This window comes from Anastrepha ludens, chromosome 2 (genome assembly GCF_028408465.1).
Source record: "Anastrepha ludens isolate Willacy chromosome 2, idAnaLude1.1, whole genome shotgun sequence".
Taxonomy (NCBI): Eukaryota; Metazoa; Arthropoda; class Insecta; order Diptera; family Tephritidae; genus Anastrepha; species Anastrepha ludens.
Genome location: NC_071498.1, coordinates 11031800 through 11047147, shown reverse-complemented (window position 1 = coordinate 11047147; position 15348 = coordinate 11031800).

The following is a 15348-nucleotide window of genomic DNA, read 5'->3' as shown; positions in this document are numbered from 1 at the left end:
ACTACCCGCATCCTTGAAATGCAACATGAGGTCCTAGGTATACTTCCAAACGTGACACATCGCAAGTTAATTTTCAGTTATGGATATGATGGTTCGACCGGGCACAGTATGTACAAGCAGCGTTTTCAAGACCATGGTAATGTGTCTGATTATTCATTGTTCGTAACAACAATTATTCCTTTAAAACTGATTAATGAGACCGATCAAATTGTTTGGGTCAATAAAGCACCCCATTCGGTTCGGTTTTGTCGGCCATTGAAGATTGAATTCATCAAGGAAAGTCATGCTCTCATTCTAACAGAAAAAGAGTATTTGGATACTGAGATTGGAAATCTGAAATCATATATGTACGGGTATAATGGTAAAAAGATATTTGTGGAATATTTAGGACAAATGACCCTAATTGATGGGAAAGTTTTAAATATATTGTCGGGATGCAACTCATGCCAGTCTTGCCCCATCTGCGGAGCAAAGCCAACACAATTACTTAATATTAAAGATATTAATTCAGAAGTTTTCAAGGCCAAAACACATGCCCTTCAATATGGAATCAGCCCTTTGTATGCTTGGATCCGCTTTTTCGAGTTTGTGTTGAAACTTTCATATAGAGTCGAGATGAAAAAGTGGCACGTTAAAGATTGCGATAAGCCTCAATTAATAGCTCGAAAACAATTAATACAAAGGACACTTTTAAAGGAAATGGGCCTCAATGTAGACAAGCCTATTCCAAACGGCAGCGGAAACTCCAATGATGGCAACACAGCAAGGAGGGCATTTTCTGACGCTGCCTTGATAGCCTCAATTTTAAATGTTGAAGAACAATTACTGAAAAACTTCTATATAATTTTAGTGAGCATTTCCTGTGAGCATGAAATTAGCTCAAGCAAGTTTGAAACCTTTTATGGAAAGGTTTTTGAACTGTACCATTATAATTATCCTGGGTATCCTATGTCTCCTACTATTCACAAGGTACTAGTACATGGTCATCAAATAATAAAAAACTCCTTGGTTCCTGTTGGCTGTCTTGGGGAACATGCATCCGAATCCTGAAATAAGTTTTATAAGAGCGATAGAAGGGGGCATGCAAGAAAATGCAGTCGGCTGGATAATGTGACAGATGTTTTTAACAGAGCCTTAGATACTTCGGACCCATTTTTGTCCACTACCTTTTTAAAAGAACGACAAAACAAAAATAAAAAGAAAGACATACCAAAAGAAGTTTTCGCACTGCTTCAATCGCCATCTTTAAATATTTTAACAATTAATGACAAAGATTATCAGGAAGAAGATGAAGAATATGACGAAGATGTTGAACTTGATGTGATTACTTCTGACGAAGAATATATTAAAATAGAAGAAGTAAGTTTGTAAGTTACGTAATATTTTTCTTTCTTCTTAGAACACATACATGCAGTTTAAAAATGTGCCTAAGCTATTTTGGAAGGGAATTATCCACCCAGACAAATTTAATATAAAAACAAAGAAATAATTTAATTAATTTTAAATAAATACTTTTTGATTAAGAATGCACAAATTCGCGAAATAAATGAAATATATGGAAACACAAATTTACTATAAATTGTCAAATTATTGTAGAGATCATGTTCAGGGGGAGGTGTAGGCGTAATCGAATGAAAAAATAAACAAACACCGAAATTCTACTTTAATCTACGTCATTCACCTGCAAAAATTTAAGTCATAATCTTTAATTTTGTGATTTATGCCAAAAAAATTAAAAAAATCCCCATAGTGCACTGTATTATACATCAGCAAGCATTATGTGGAAATTTTCTAAACTTCAACAACGTTATGAAACTGGTGGTGAAAATTGTGAACAAGATTAGAGCTCAAGCGTTACAAAGAAGATTATTTAAAACCTTGGCTGATGAAATTGACTGTCAATACGGAGAGCTACTTCTTCACTCTGAAGTGCGATGGTTAAGCAGAGGACGAGTGCTCAAACGTTTCAATGATGTCCTGCCTGCTATACTCCAATTTTTCAAAGAACGCGATGAACCGATTCCTGAACTGGAAAATTCGACTTGGCTCAGAGATTTTGGTTTTTTTGTGGACATTACAGAGAAATTAAATGAGCTTAACTTGCAGCTTCAAGGCAGGAATAAAGAATTAGCGGAAATGATTTCTGATATAAATGCATTTATTACAAAACTTGAATTTTGGGAACAAAACCTAAAAAACCGCGATACTAAGCATTTGCCTATTCTTTCCGAAAAGATATCCAAAAATCTTTTAGAGCCCTATGACAGTAAATATCATATGGAAATAGTTTCTAACTTGAAGGAAAACTTCAAAAATCGTTTCAAGGATTTCAGCAAAATTGCTTTAGTGACGCAATTTGTTGTTTCACCCTTCATGGACATTGATATACAACAGTTTGCAACTTGTGTTATGAACAACTTTGGCGAAGACATTGCTGTGACAGAAATGGAACTGATTGCTTTTCAAAGTGACTTGACTTTAAAATCTTTAGGTTCAAATACAAAATGTATATGGACTTTAGTAAGTAAAGATAAGTATTCAGTTTTATGTCGTGTTGCGTTGAAAGTGAAAGCGTTATTCAGTTCAACCTATTTGTGTGAATCTTCTTTTTCCAATATGAAATTTATTAAAAATAAATACCGCAATCGGCTTACAGATATACATTTGCATAACTGTATTCGAATGACTGTATCAAATTATACTGCAAATATTAAAAAAATTATCGATGAGTCAGAATGTCAACCTTCTCATTAAATATGCTCTTTTTATCTGCCCATATTTTATTTATATAATAACGTACTATTACTGTTTTGTTGTTTTTTTAAGTCGCTTGTGATTTGCCATTATGACTGCAAAAAATTTTGATACGATTGATAGGTGTGAACATGGATGTAGTTATGCATAAGTATAAGCACTATAAGTCATAAGTTTATTATATATAGAACGTATATTAGTAAAATAAATACATGTATTGTATGTCGAATATAACTTTATATTATTTAATTAATGTTGGCTTGTGCAAGTAGCTCGCTGTTTATTTCAAAATCTTGAAAGTAGCTCAACACATTGAAAAGGTTGGCGACCACTGGTCTACAGTAACAAGCCGGCGACGATTTGTGAGTTCAGAGCCAATATTGAACGCGAAATTGCTGGAATTTCGGCCGATTTATGCAAAAGAGTGGTCGAAAATTGGGTTCAACGATTGGACTTCGTAAAACGTGCACGCAGTGGTCATGCAAAAGAAATTTAATTTCATACTTAAATGTATATGATCAAACTCGATAATAAAAAAAAAATTAGTTAAAAAATTATTATTTTATTATTATTTTATTCAAAAAAGTTCAAAAGTTGAAGCGCTCTTACTGAAAAACCTATATATATATAAGTTCAGTATAAGTAAATATATATCTACCATACACATTTGTTTCGCAAATGGAGGAACTTACAGCTTTAATCCGACTCCGAAGGGGGAATTTTGTTTTTGTATAAGGAGTTTTCTCATGGCAGAAGTACACTCGGAGGTCAGCGGTATTAGAAAAAACTGCTCGAAAATACTAAATTGGTTTTTTTTTTATCGTGACAACTAGCAAGTACAGCACTCAGACACAATTAAGTCCATTCTACTGCAATCGGATTCCCTTTTAATTTTCTTTAAGTCTACTCGACCTCCGAAGAAATCTGAGTAGATCTGAGTAGTAGTATGATGCCAAGAAGCCAAGGTGGTCGCTTCTTAACACATCAGCGCCAAAGACCTCAAACCTGATTCGAGCGAAAGCTCCTAGAACCCTCTAAATAGTGACAGGGGGAACTGCGACAGTCCGTCGGACATGACAGGTAGCATCAGTTTTGTCCCTCTGCAGCCTCTCTCAGCCTGCCAAGCTCACTAGTGGGTTGAAGTAACCCATTTGCTAACCGTGGCTTTGATGGCTGCAGAAGAGAGTGGCAGAACGGGGTCCGGGCCAAGGAAGTTGGTCTCAGAGACCATTCTTGCTAAATCGACATAGTTCGGCCTGGATTTACAGGACTCGATTACTATTGAAGTGGTTGGGGGGATGTCTTTTTTCCGCAACAAAGTTCATCGCTTCTTGAACAGCATACACCTCCGCTTGAAACCCAGATGTATGCATTCCAAGAGCAAAGTTCAGTTTTGCTCCGCTGGAATTCAGAGCTGGAGCCGTGATCGGTCCGTGAAATTGCGAATGACAGCACTACACTGTATCTCTGGTCAAGCGCGACTCTTAATGGCATGGAGTCAAAGGTCATGGCAAGTATCGTTGGATCGAAGTCTAACCTACTCTGTTGTCCAATGCCTGACAGGGGCCGTACAAGTTCCCATTGTGTTTCAGCCTGCAGATGTCCTTCAAGGCCTCTCCTTGGATGAAAACATCACGTGGTGGTAGACTAATGAGAGCATCCAATGCCGGGCCTAATGTAGTCGGAAAAGCTCCGACGTAAAAAATGGTGACAGTGCGTAGTAGTCTCGATAAGATATTTAATTTCCTTGGATAGCTGGATTGTGACTCCTTTTAGCTTAGGCAGAACGAGTCCATCAAACTTGCTCCTCCTGGTGAAGAGGACAATGCCAGTCTTGGTGGGGTTTGCCGATAGCCCATTGGCACAGCACCAAGTGTCAACCATGTTAAGAGTTTTTTGCACTTTTCTCCAGATGTTCATAAGCGAAGGGTCCGTTAACAAACAGGCAACGTCGTCCGCATATGCTTGTGCGTAGACTCCAGCATCATATAAGGTGGAGTGAGTTGAGGATCGATCACCATGCACCAGAACAATGGAGGCAACACACCACCTTGGGGGCAGTCTCTTAACCCCGGATGACACCAGCAGATCCTCCTCCGCTCGCTCCGTGACGATTCTTTGGGCTAGCATTGAACGAGGCAATTCACCAGCACCCGGTCTACACCATGTCCACTGGCAGAGCTGCACATACTGTCGAAATTCACATTATAAAAAGCCACAAAAAGATGACCATAGCGTAGTCCCTGGCAACAATGTGTTACAGTGTCGACTCGTAGGATTTTCCGCTTTCATAAGCATGCTGAAATGGAAAGAGTGGGTGAGCTTTCAGCGACCTGTGACGCATATGCAACTCCACTAGCCATTCGAGACATTTCAGGATGAAAGAGGTCATGCTGATAGGTCTAAAGCTTTTGGGGCTGTTGTAGTCATCTCTTCCAACCTTATGGATGAAGGCAACCCTCACCATCCTCCAAGAGCGTGGTATATAAGCCAGTGCCAAGCATGCAGTGAAGATTTTCTTCCAAATGCCATCTGGTCCGGGGGACTTGTAGCCGCCAAAAAATTCGATGGCAAATCAAATGGTGGCTTTATTCATACTAAAGTTAATTAAGCTCTAAGTTTATTGCAATAATCAGCTTTTGGATTTTCTAATGGAGTTGTAAAGGAAATTAACAAAGCTCTAAAAGAGTATTTATTCCGTGTTAAATGTACTTTTTCATCTTTCAGCTATGTATACGAGTATAAAAAAATAAGCAAATGATTCTATGAAATTACTCGAATCCTTTATACGAATGTCATACATTTCCTACCACCTCAGTAAACACATTTTTTCCCCTACATTTTTGTGACCGCTACTGCTTATTTGTTTTAATTAACAACTTCTACAAATAAATCTAGCACCAATGGCCCAAGCTTGTTATTTTTCATGACACTTAGCAAAGTCATTTAAGCGTCACAAACAAAGCTGTGTTAAGGCGTTAAGTGGGTCAAATAATGAGCTGAAAATCCTTATAGAAATCGCTAAAACAAAAAGAACAATTTCGAGTTGGCTTTGAAACATTTGCTTGCTTAAAATTATGTATGTAAATAAGTAAAAATAAAATAATGAAGGGAAGTAAGCAGCTCAGTTCAACTTTAATTTTATGTATACAGCTGCCTTGTGCAGTTGGTACTTTTACTTAGGTTACGTTTTTGAGGACACTTCCATTTGTCTTTTTCTAAATTCTCTGGTGTTATTTTAATGAGGAGCTAAATTTTAGAATGTGAGAATTAATTTCAAAACATTGTGTTGCAGAATTATGTTTTGAGTTTCTTATTAATTGCTATAGGGAGACTAAGTTGGGCACCATTTTCACTCGAACTCCACTGTAGAAGTGAAACATTAAATGTCAAAAAAAAGCTTTTTCTAATAGCGGTCGCACCTTCTTAGGCAATGGAAAGCCTCTGAATGTATTTGTGTCATGAAAAAAGCATCTTACGCATATGATTTTGCGTTCGGAGGCGAAAACAATTGTAGGCCTTTCATTAGTAAAACAGCATCAAGACGCACACCATGAATTGGAGCAGGAGATCGCCCAAATATCTACCAAAGGATGCACGCACCAATTACACCTATAAGAGCAGCATTTATTAATTTTTTATTTACTTTCATAAAAACATAGTTTATGCTACAAAATTGTTCAAAGTTTCGAACCTTGTATAAAATTAAACAAAAATTTAACAAATTTTCTCTAAAATTGCAAACTTTTTATGAAAACGTATTTCGGTAATTCGATATCTTTATCGAAAACTCTGGCATTATTTGGCATAAACTTGCTTATAAAGTTTCCACTTGTGATCTTTATTTGTTTTTTAGTGACTTGAAAAATTCATTTTGCCCAAAAAACGAATTAACTTCTGATAATTTTCGTGCGGTGATTTTATACAACTGTCGACGGAGATTATCAAGTCAGGAGTGCATTGATCAAGTTTATTCGACTTTTGGTGTTGAAGTACCACACGAAGCCACTATGGAAAGCTGGTACAACGAATTCCATCCTGGCCGTTGATCCTTGCGGAGAGAATTTCGGAAAGGACGCCCAAAGATCTAAGATCGTCATGTGACACATCGCGTTGTAGCGGCATCCTTGACCATTGATGAGATCAGCATACAACCAATAGACATGAATATTTGTTTGACCAGATGAGTTGTTCTCGTTGGATACCGCATAATTTGGCTTTTATCGATTGATGTATGTAAAGAAATGTTGAAGAAACTCTGGCGTGGTGGTTGAAAGCTTGTCTATGGCATTATAGCAGGTGATGAATCTTGGATTTTTGAACGCCGGCTCGAAATCAAACAGTAATCGACAGTTCGGGTGTTTCAAGGCGAGCTTAATCCAGCAAAAGTCGTTTCCGGAAGAAGCATCTCAAAGCAAATGGCCACCTGTTTTTTTAGAAAATCTCTGGTGCTTTAAGGGCTACCCCAGACAAAGCGGTAGAAGCTAAACTCGGAGCAGGTTTTCCAGGTAAATACCTTTTCATTTCTCTTATGGAACTGTCTGGCTTGGGGATGGGACCAATTTTGCTTACTGTTCTGAATTGGTTTGGTCATTAATGGACAAAATTCGGTTCATCAACGACCGGACTACGGCTCATGAACTGAAGCACAAATAAGTGTAGCACAAAAAAATTGGAAGCGTCTACAAAAGTGCACAAATAAATTGAGTGAATTGAATGAATAAACCAAGTGAAGGAGGTGAAGGAAAGAAAATTTGACACTCAGCCAAATCTATTTGATTTAATGAAATTTTAGCATAGTTTGCATAGGATAATTAAGTGCAACCAGACACTTTGAAGGTAATTTTATTGATTCTTGTTGTTGTGTCATTAGAGAATGCTTTAATGGTGTGGCGGTTTTGATTTATCTTGAAGGTAATGAGATACAAAAAAACAAAAAAAAAAAAAAACCAAACACGCGACAGAAGGGTTGAAAAGAAAGTTGGATCACAGAAATTGGGTAAGGTGTTAGGAAAACTTTTAGGGTATTTTGAAAGATTTACTTTTTCTATCGCCATGAAATATTGGCTAAAATTAATTTACGCTTGCTTTACGTTTTCAATTTATTTAATTGTGGCGCTCAAATTACTCTGCTTTGTAGACAAACTTAGCTTTTAAGGGCGTGCACGTCCATTTCCTTCTTCCTCTCCATCTTCTTCTGCAGTCAGCCTAAAAAATTTGATTTATATGAATTTTACTAAGTTTTTATTATTTGCAAAATTTATAGCCGTTAAATACGAAGAACAACGCCGGGAGAACCCTCAGTTAATTGAATTACACAATAAAGCGCACCTCGCGCAAACCCAACTCTACATAAATTAAAACAGATTCGATCAATTATGGAAAAAGCACTTTTATTGAGGTTAAGAAGCGAAATTGTATTGGAAATGAACCCCGCACTCTCCGCTTCGCTCCAGTGCAAGTCATGCACCATTGAAATTCAATTAAAGTCAGCAATTGGCCGGTATTGAAATGCATTTATCAAATTGTCATTGACTTTTGTGCGCGCAAGAAAAAATATATAAAAAATAAAATAAAATAATATAAAAAAAACAGTCATCGTAAGAAGTTAGAAATAAAAAGACGCGACTGTTGCCTGAAAAGAAATGTAGCAGTTTGATAAAAATATGCTTAAATGCAATTAAAATGGATGTGTGCACTTGTACAGGGTGCATACGATATTTGTGTAGCCCTAACTTCACGAAACCATAATTCTTATATTTCAAATATGATATGGAGAACTGCAACTTAACTGGAGAAATGAAGAGACAAGCAGTTATCGTCCCTAATCTGCCCGATTTAGAAATCCCTAACTTTTTTAAGTGCGCCCGTTCATTCGTTCATAAGCTTCGCTGTGAATTGGAAGCATCAGGCGGCGATATAGAATCTCGCAAAAACACGAAGAACGCTCTGACACTGTCCGATCTGCAAAATTTATTCAGCAAGTGAAAGTGATTATTGTCGTGGACCCAACAAAATCAATGAGGAGCCTTGCGAGGGAGCGTAATAATTCTGGGGGTCTTATTGGTCAAGTTCTTTATGAAAAACTCCAATATAAATCCTACGTTATGCTCAGAAAAGAGTTCATGCCTGCGCAAACACGAGAACAGCGAGTTATCCGATCTAAACCAATTCTAAACAAAATTAAACATCCTGAAGCGCCTGAGATGTTATGGTTTTTTTTCTGACGAAACAAATTTAGACCATGACCAAAAGACCAGCCGCAGAGATGAACGATGACAATGGTCCAATACCACAGAGGTTCTTGTTATCATGCACACGAAGTTTCCAGTTCGCGAAGGTTATGACCTGTCACCACACTTATTTACTCAAAGATTTCTAGTGAATTCTGCGGCATATATCGGGCTTGGATGAAACATCCGATGAGGCGTCTTTGGTGTTTTTGACAGAAAGAGTCTGCGCAAGATTTTTGAACATTTGCACGCTAGCGACGACGGGTATCGTAGGCGATGGAGATTCAGCGCCTCCATTGGCTGGGTCATGTCGTGCGAATGTCCGATACAAACGCTCCGGCTCTGAAAGTTTTCGATGCGGTACCAGCTGGTGGTAGCAGAAGAAGAGGAAGATCTCCTCTGCGTTGGAAAGGTCAAGTGAAGAAGGACTTGGCTTTACTTGGTGTTTCCAACTGGAGAAAGAAACGACTGGCGCGTTTGCTTAAACTCGGCCAAAATCGTTTAAGTGGTTTAAGCGCCAATCCAGAAGAAGAATATACGAGGTTCTAGAGAGAGTAATGAAAAGCACGACTTATAGTGCACGCTGTAGCAGCCCATACATCTTTCAACAAGACTCTGCTCCTTCACACGAAGCGATGGCAACACAAGATTGAATAGCTGAAAAATTTCAAGTCCATATAACATCGAACTTATGGCGGCCTAACTTCCAGACCTTAAAGCCGTAGAGTACTAAGTATGAGACGTAGCTGAGCGTGAAGCCAACAAGCATCCTCATAATATCATTTTTTCACTGAAGATTGCAATTAATACCGTTATGGTCAATATAAATAAGAAGCGTTTGATTCGGGCAGGCAATCGGTTCCGGGCCCAGTTGTCTTCAAATACCGTACGCACCCTGTTTATATGTATACACAGGAAAAAGTAGTCAAAATAGTCAAAATAGCAAATGGTCATAATGACACACCCATTGCGCCGTTAAATTCGACTTGACTTGAAATTAATGTGCCTGCATTACAGAACGCACAGCTGAATTGTTCAGTAGCTCCATTGAAAGTGGGACGAATGCATCGATTGCTGGAGGTGCCGTATACACACGCATTTACATACATCCCGCCTCCCAATCGCCATTCGAGGGGATAATAAATACATTTATAGCGGAAATTATTCAAAGTAAATGTGAATATAATTGCACCTCAGCCCAGCTGAGACGAGCCACGAAATTCTCGTAGTAAAAAAAGTATGGAAAATAAATTGATAGCCATGATAGCTCGAACCAGTGGCTTCTGCTCGCTTTTTGTGCCGCCGCCCATCTGTTTTAAGCGTATTTATTAGTATTTCATGGAAGGCTCTACGCTGAACTCGCAATAGCTTTTGTTATTGCCGTGGCTGAAGGAAAACTGTCTACCATTTGTAATCAATTAAATGTTAATCACACACAAGCGAAAGTTGCAGGCGTCCCAGTATTGATGTTTGCATATTGGATCCCTGCTTTTTTCAATGTTACTTATAGTAGGCGGAATAACACAAGGGAAACACTTTTACCGGTTTTTCCTACTTTCCTTTTGTTTTTTTAATTTTTATAAATTATATATAAAATATAGCACATTCTCCAACAAATTTAATATACCTATGTAATTCAAAGCTTCAAAATTTGTTCAAGACTTATAAAAGTTTGATAAATTTTCCTCAAAATTTGTGCTCGCAGTTTTATAGTTCATTAAACTTTAGGTTAATAAAATGCAAGTTTGAAGTGGGTCAAATTCTCTTTAATTTTTAATATTTTTTATCCTAAAGGATGGCGAGCATTTTCTCCATATGGGGAATGCACGAATTTTTTTTTTACAATAATTGTCAAGATTCCTGCATTTGACAAAGTTAAGCTTCAACATACATACATACGTAATTGGCGCTTACATCCTCTTTGGGTGTTTGACCGAGCTCTTTCTCCTAATTGTGGCGTGCGTCTTTATGTTGTTCCATAAATGGAGGGACCCATAGTTTTAAGCCGACTCCGAACGGCAGATATTTTTTATGAGCAGCAGAAATACACTCGAAGGTTTGCCATTGCCTGCCAAGGGGCGAATGCTATTACAAAAAAATTTTTGCTTCATTTTTGTGTTTCACGGAGATTCGAACCTACGTTCTCTACGAATTCCCAATGGTAGTCACGCACCTAAGCTTCATTAAGCTTCTACATGTTTTGGAAGTACTGACAGAAAAGTCAGTACCGATGCAAATTATGAATGCAATCAAAATCTAAACACTGGATGGAATACAGAAATTAGAGCAGATGGAGAATGCCTGCTGGTATTATACCTGCTCAACTGCAGACATCTACGGAGGTATCATGTTGTTGGCTTCTCTCTGTCTACGCGAGCTGCATAGATAGGAGCTACATACCCAGGTCTTCAAGGGCTGTCGGAGTTCCTTCATACCCAAGGCAGGTAAGATTTCACTTGTATGCCCTAAGTATTTCAGACCAATCAGTCTCTCCTCGTTCCTGCTGAAAACCTTTGAGAGGCTGATCGATCTGCACATAAGGAGTGAAATTCTCCGGAGGCGATCGCAAACTGTGGCCTCTCGATAAATACTCTAAAGACGGAGTTCGTCTTATTTACGAGGAAATATAAATATCTGCAGTTTTTCTCCCCTCAATAGCGGGCGCTCCGTTGGTGCTCTCTGACTGGGTGAAGTAGCTGGGACTTATCCTTGACAGAGGTCTAATGTGGAAGCCGAACATTGAGGAGAGAATTAGGAAGGCAACCTTTTATGATTGCAGGGGCGCTATCGGCAAAAGATGGGACTTCTCGCCTAAAGTTACTTTTTGGCTTTATAATACTATTATATAACCAATTTTGCTGTACGGAGTCCTTGTCTGTTGGAAGTTGGAGAAGGTACAAGGTCTGCTCTCATTGGAATCAGTGGGATGCTCCGCTTAACTTTATGCTGAATGTGGCACCCGTGCTGAATGTGGTCGCGAAATTACTTTGGCAGGAGTCCCCCATCAAGCTCAAATTCAGACTTCCGGACCACTGTAGTAGTGCGTTCCAAGCGGAAGTGGACGCAATTAAGAAAGTAGTGGATTGGTTGCTCACTTCAGTAAGTACCATTACGGAAGTATATACAGGTATTTACTCCGACAGTCAAGTGACAATTAGGGCCTTAGACTCGCTGTTTGTGCGTTCGAGATTGGTCGAGGAATGTCTCGCTTCTCTCTCAACTGCATCCGAAAACTTCGATATCAGGCTGATGAAATAGCATGCATGTCTGTAATTCGCCAGAGCGACTCACTTAGCCCCGTCCTTTTTAATCTTATGATGTACCAGGTAATAACTGAGATCAAATTAAAAAAATCCACTAAGGTGCAAGCTGGAAGTAGATCGAACTGTTATTGAATAAGTGATGAACTTTAAATACCTCAGGGTGGAGATCTCGAGTGACCGTACTATATGAAGTGCGAGAAAGTTGTGCTCAAGGGGCATGGTATCAGGTTACCTTAGAGATATAACATGGAGGAATAAGTTCTTAAGAACGGAAGGTAAAACCCGAATATACAAATCCGTGGTAAGACCCATTCTGACGTATGGTGCTGAGAAGCGAGCTGAACATGCAGAAACAAAACCAATGCTACGCACTTCAGAAATGCAAATTTTACGATGCATCGCAGGAAAAACTCATCTAGATTGCATAAGAATTGAAGCGAAATTTTCTGACATTGTTTAACACGTTGGCTGCCACGTATCACCGGTGATCACAAAAAAAACCTACCCCAGGTGTCATGTATCACCGGTGATCACAAAAAAAATCGACCAAATCTAAGCAAAAAAGAGGTTGTCTGTAAAGTCGGTTTACTGACGATAGTTTAACGTGATAACGTCATAAGAAAATACTGATTGAATGGTTGCATTTTTCAAAAGAAAATTTTAATTTTATTTGTTTGATAGATATTTTGTATGGATATAGAGAATGAGTTAACATTAACATAACATAATATAACATAACATAACATAACATAACATAACATAACACAACATAACATAACATAACACAACATAACATAACATAACATAACATAACATAACATAACATAACATAACATAACATAACATAACATAACATAACATAACATAACATATCATAAAGCATTCACCAACAGCTTTCATTTGATACCCATATTGTACATACACGTCCGAAGGTTACCCGGGTCCACGTTTTGACCTATATCTCGAGACCCTATCTACCAATAGGTATCCAAACTATACGGAAACCATCTTCAATACCTCCTTAACAATGTGTGTAAGTTTGGTTTAATTCGGTTCAAAGACACGGCGGGTCCACGTTTTGGCATATATTTCGAGACCCTAGTCGTCAATAGGTATGAAAATTACCCCGTATTAAAGCACTTATCAACAGCTTTCATTTGATACCCATATTGTACATACACAACCAAAGGTTACCCGGGTCCACGTTTTGTTCTATATCTCGAGACCCCAGTCACGGAGCGGCATGAAAAATACTCTGTACTAAAGCAATCACCAACAGCTTCAATTTGATATCCATATTGTACAAACACATTCTAGGGTCCACGTTTTGGTCTCTATCTCGAGACCCTAGTCACGGAGCGGCATGAAAAATACTCTGGACTAAAGCATTCACCAACAGCTTCCATTTGATACCCATATTGTACATACACATCCGAAGGTTACCCGGGTCCACGTTTTGACCTATATCTCGAGCCCTATTTCCAAAATAAAATATAATCCATGTTACTCGTGGATGATGTAGCTTTCGAATGGTGAAAGAATTTTTAAAATCGGTCCAGTAGTTTTGAGCCTATTCATTACAAACAAACAAAGTTTTCCTCTTTATAATAGGCAACATATCTTATAAGGTACATATATGGTAAATATTAAAATACATTTTTTCCTTCATATATAATAAAAAAATTAATAATTATAACATTAAAACAACAGGTATTATTAACAAACTTGGTTTTATTTTAAATTCTTCAAGTGAATCAAATTAATAATAATCAATAAGAAGGCATATGCAAATACAAATACGTGAATTTATATATGTACATATGCGCATATACATACATATATACGCTCACTTAAGTAGGAGAGAGCAAGATGTCGAACGTTGCCGTTCGTTTGCTTTGTTTGCTTTGTCGTTCGTTCCGCGCTTTCGCTTGCAGTTCATGCAATGCAATGAGCAAGGTAACGACAAATGAGCAAGGTAACTACATATGAGCAAGGTAACACTAAAGAGCAAGGTAACACTAATGAGCAAGGTAACTACATATGAGCAAGGTAACACTAAAGAGCAAGGTAACACTAATGAGCAAGGTAACGACACATTTTTTCGTGCGTGCAGCCTGTTAAATCGAATTATAAGACGTTATCACGTCAAAAAGTCATGTTCCCGTTTGAATTTTAGCGAGATATTTTTACCAGGAATAAAAGTCACGCTCCTGACGCGTATGAGCACGTTTTTGTGCTGTGTTCTCCGGTGACCACTTGCCGCTTTTTTAAAACTATTCTTATTTTTTTTTGAAATGTGATCATCGGTGATGACATTTCGAAGAAGTAAATCAAAATAAATCAGTATCAAACTTGAGTTCATAGCGAGCAGTTGGTTGCAAATTACAGTGAAATATAGTGAAGTGAAGTTGTGAAGTTATGAATTCCGAGGAAATACGTGACGCGTTGAATTCAATGGAAAATTCCAGTGTTAGTGGTGAGGATTTTAGTCCAGATGAAGATGAGTACATCCCAGATTCAAGCAGTGATACAAGGAGTGATGACAGTATTGATGAAGACCTCGATGTTAGTGCTACAAATGTTAATAATACTGCTGATGAAGAACAGACGGAAACTACGACGCCTGCTACCGGAGAGATTTTGAAGAGTTTCGAAGAATTTACCAATCCACCCCAGGTTTTGCAATATGATGCCGGTACGCCATTTCAATATTACAGAAAGTTTTTGACCGATGAGATATTGGATATTATTGTTGAAGAGACAAATAGGAATGCAAACTCTCAAGTAACTGGCTCGGTACTCGTAGCAGCAGTAGGATGAATATGTGGAAAGATACTGATCGCCGGGAGATCATGGAGTTTCTGGCCATAGTCATGTATATGGGAATGGTAAAATACCCTGCAATAACCGACTATTGGAGACCAAGCACATTGTTCAAAAACGCATTCGTCCCACAAGTTATGGCTCGTAACCGGTTCCAGATCTTGCTCAAATTCATTCACTTCGCAGATAATGCCCAGTCCTCTGAAACAGTGTCAAAAACTTATAAAGTTGACAAGGTCTTGCAGGAATTAATTCTGGCCTTTAAACAAAATAGA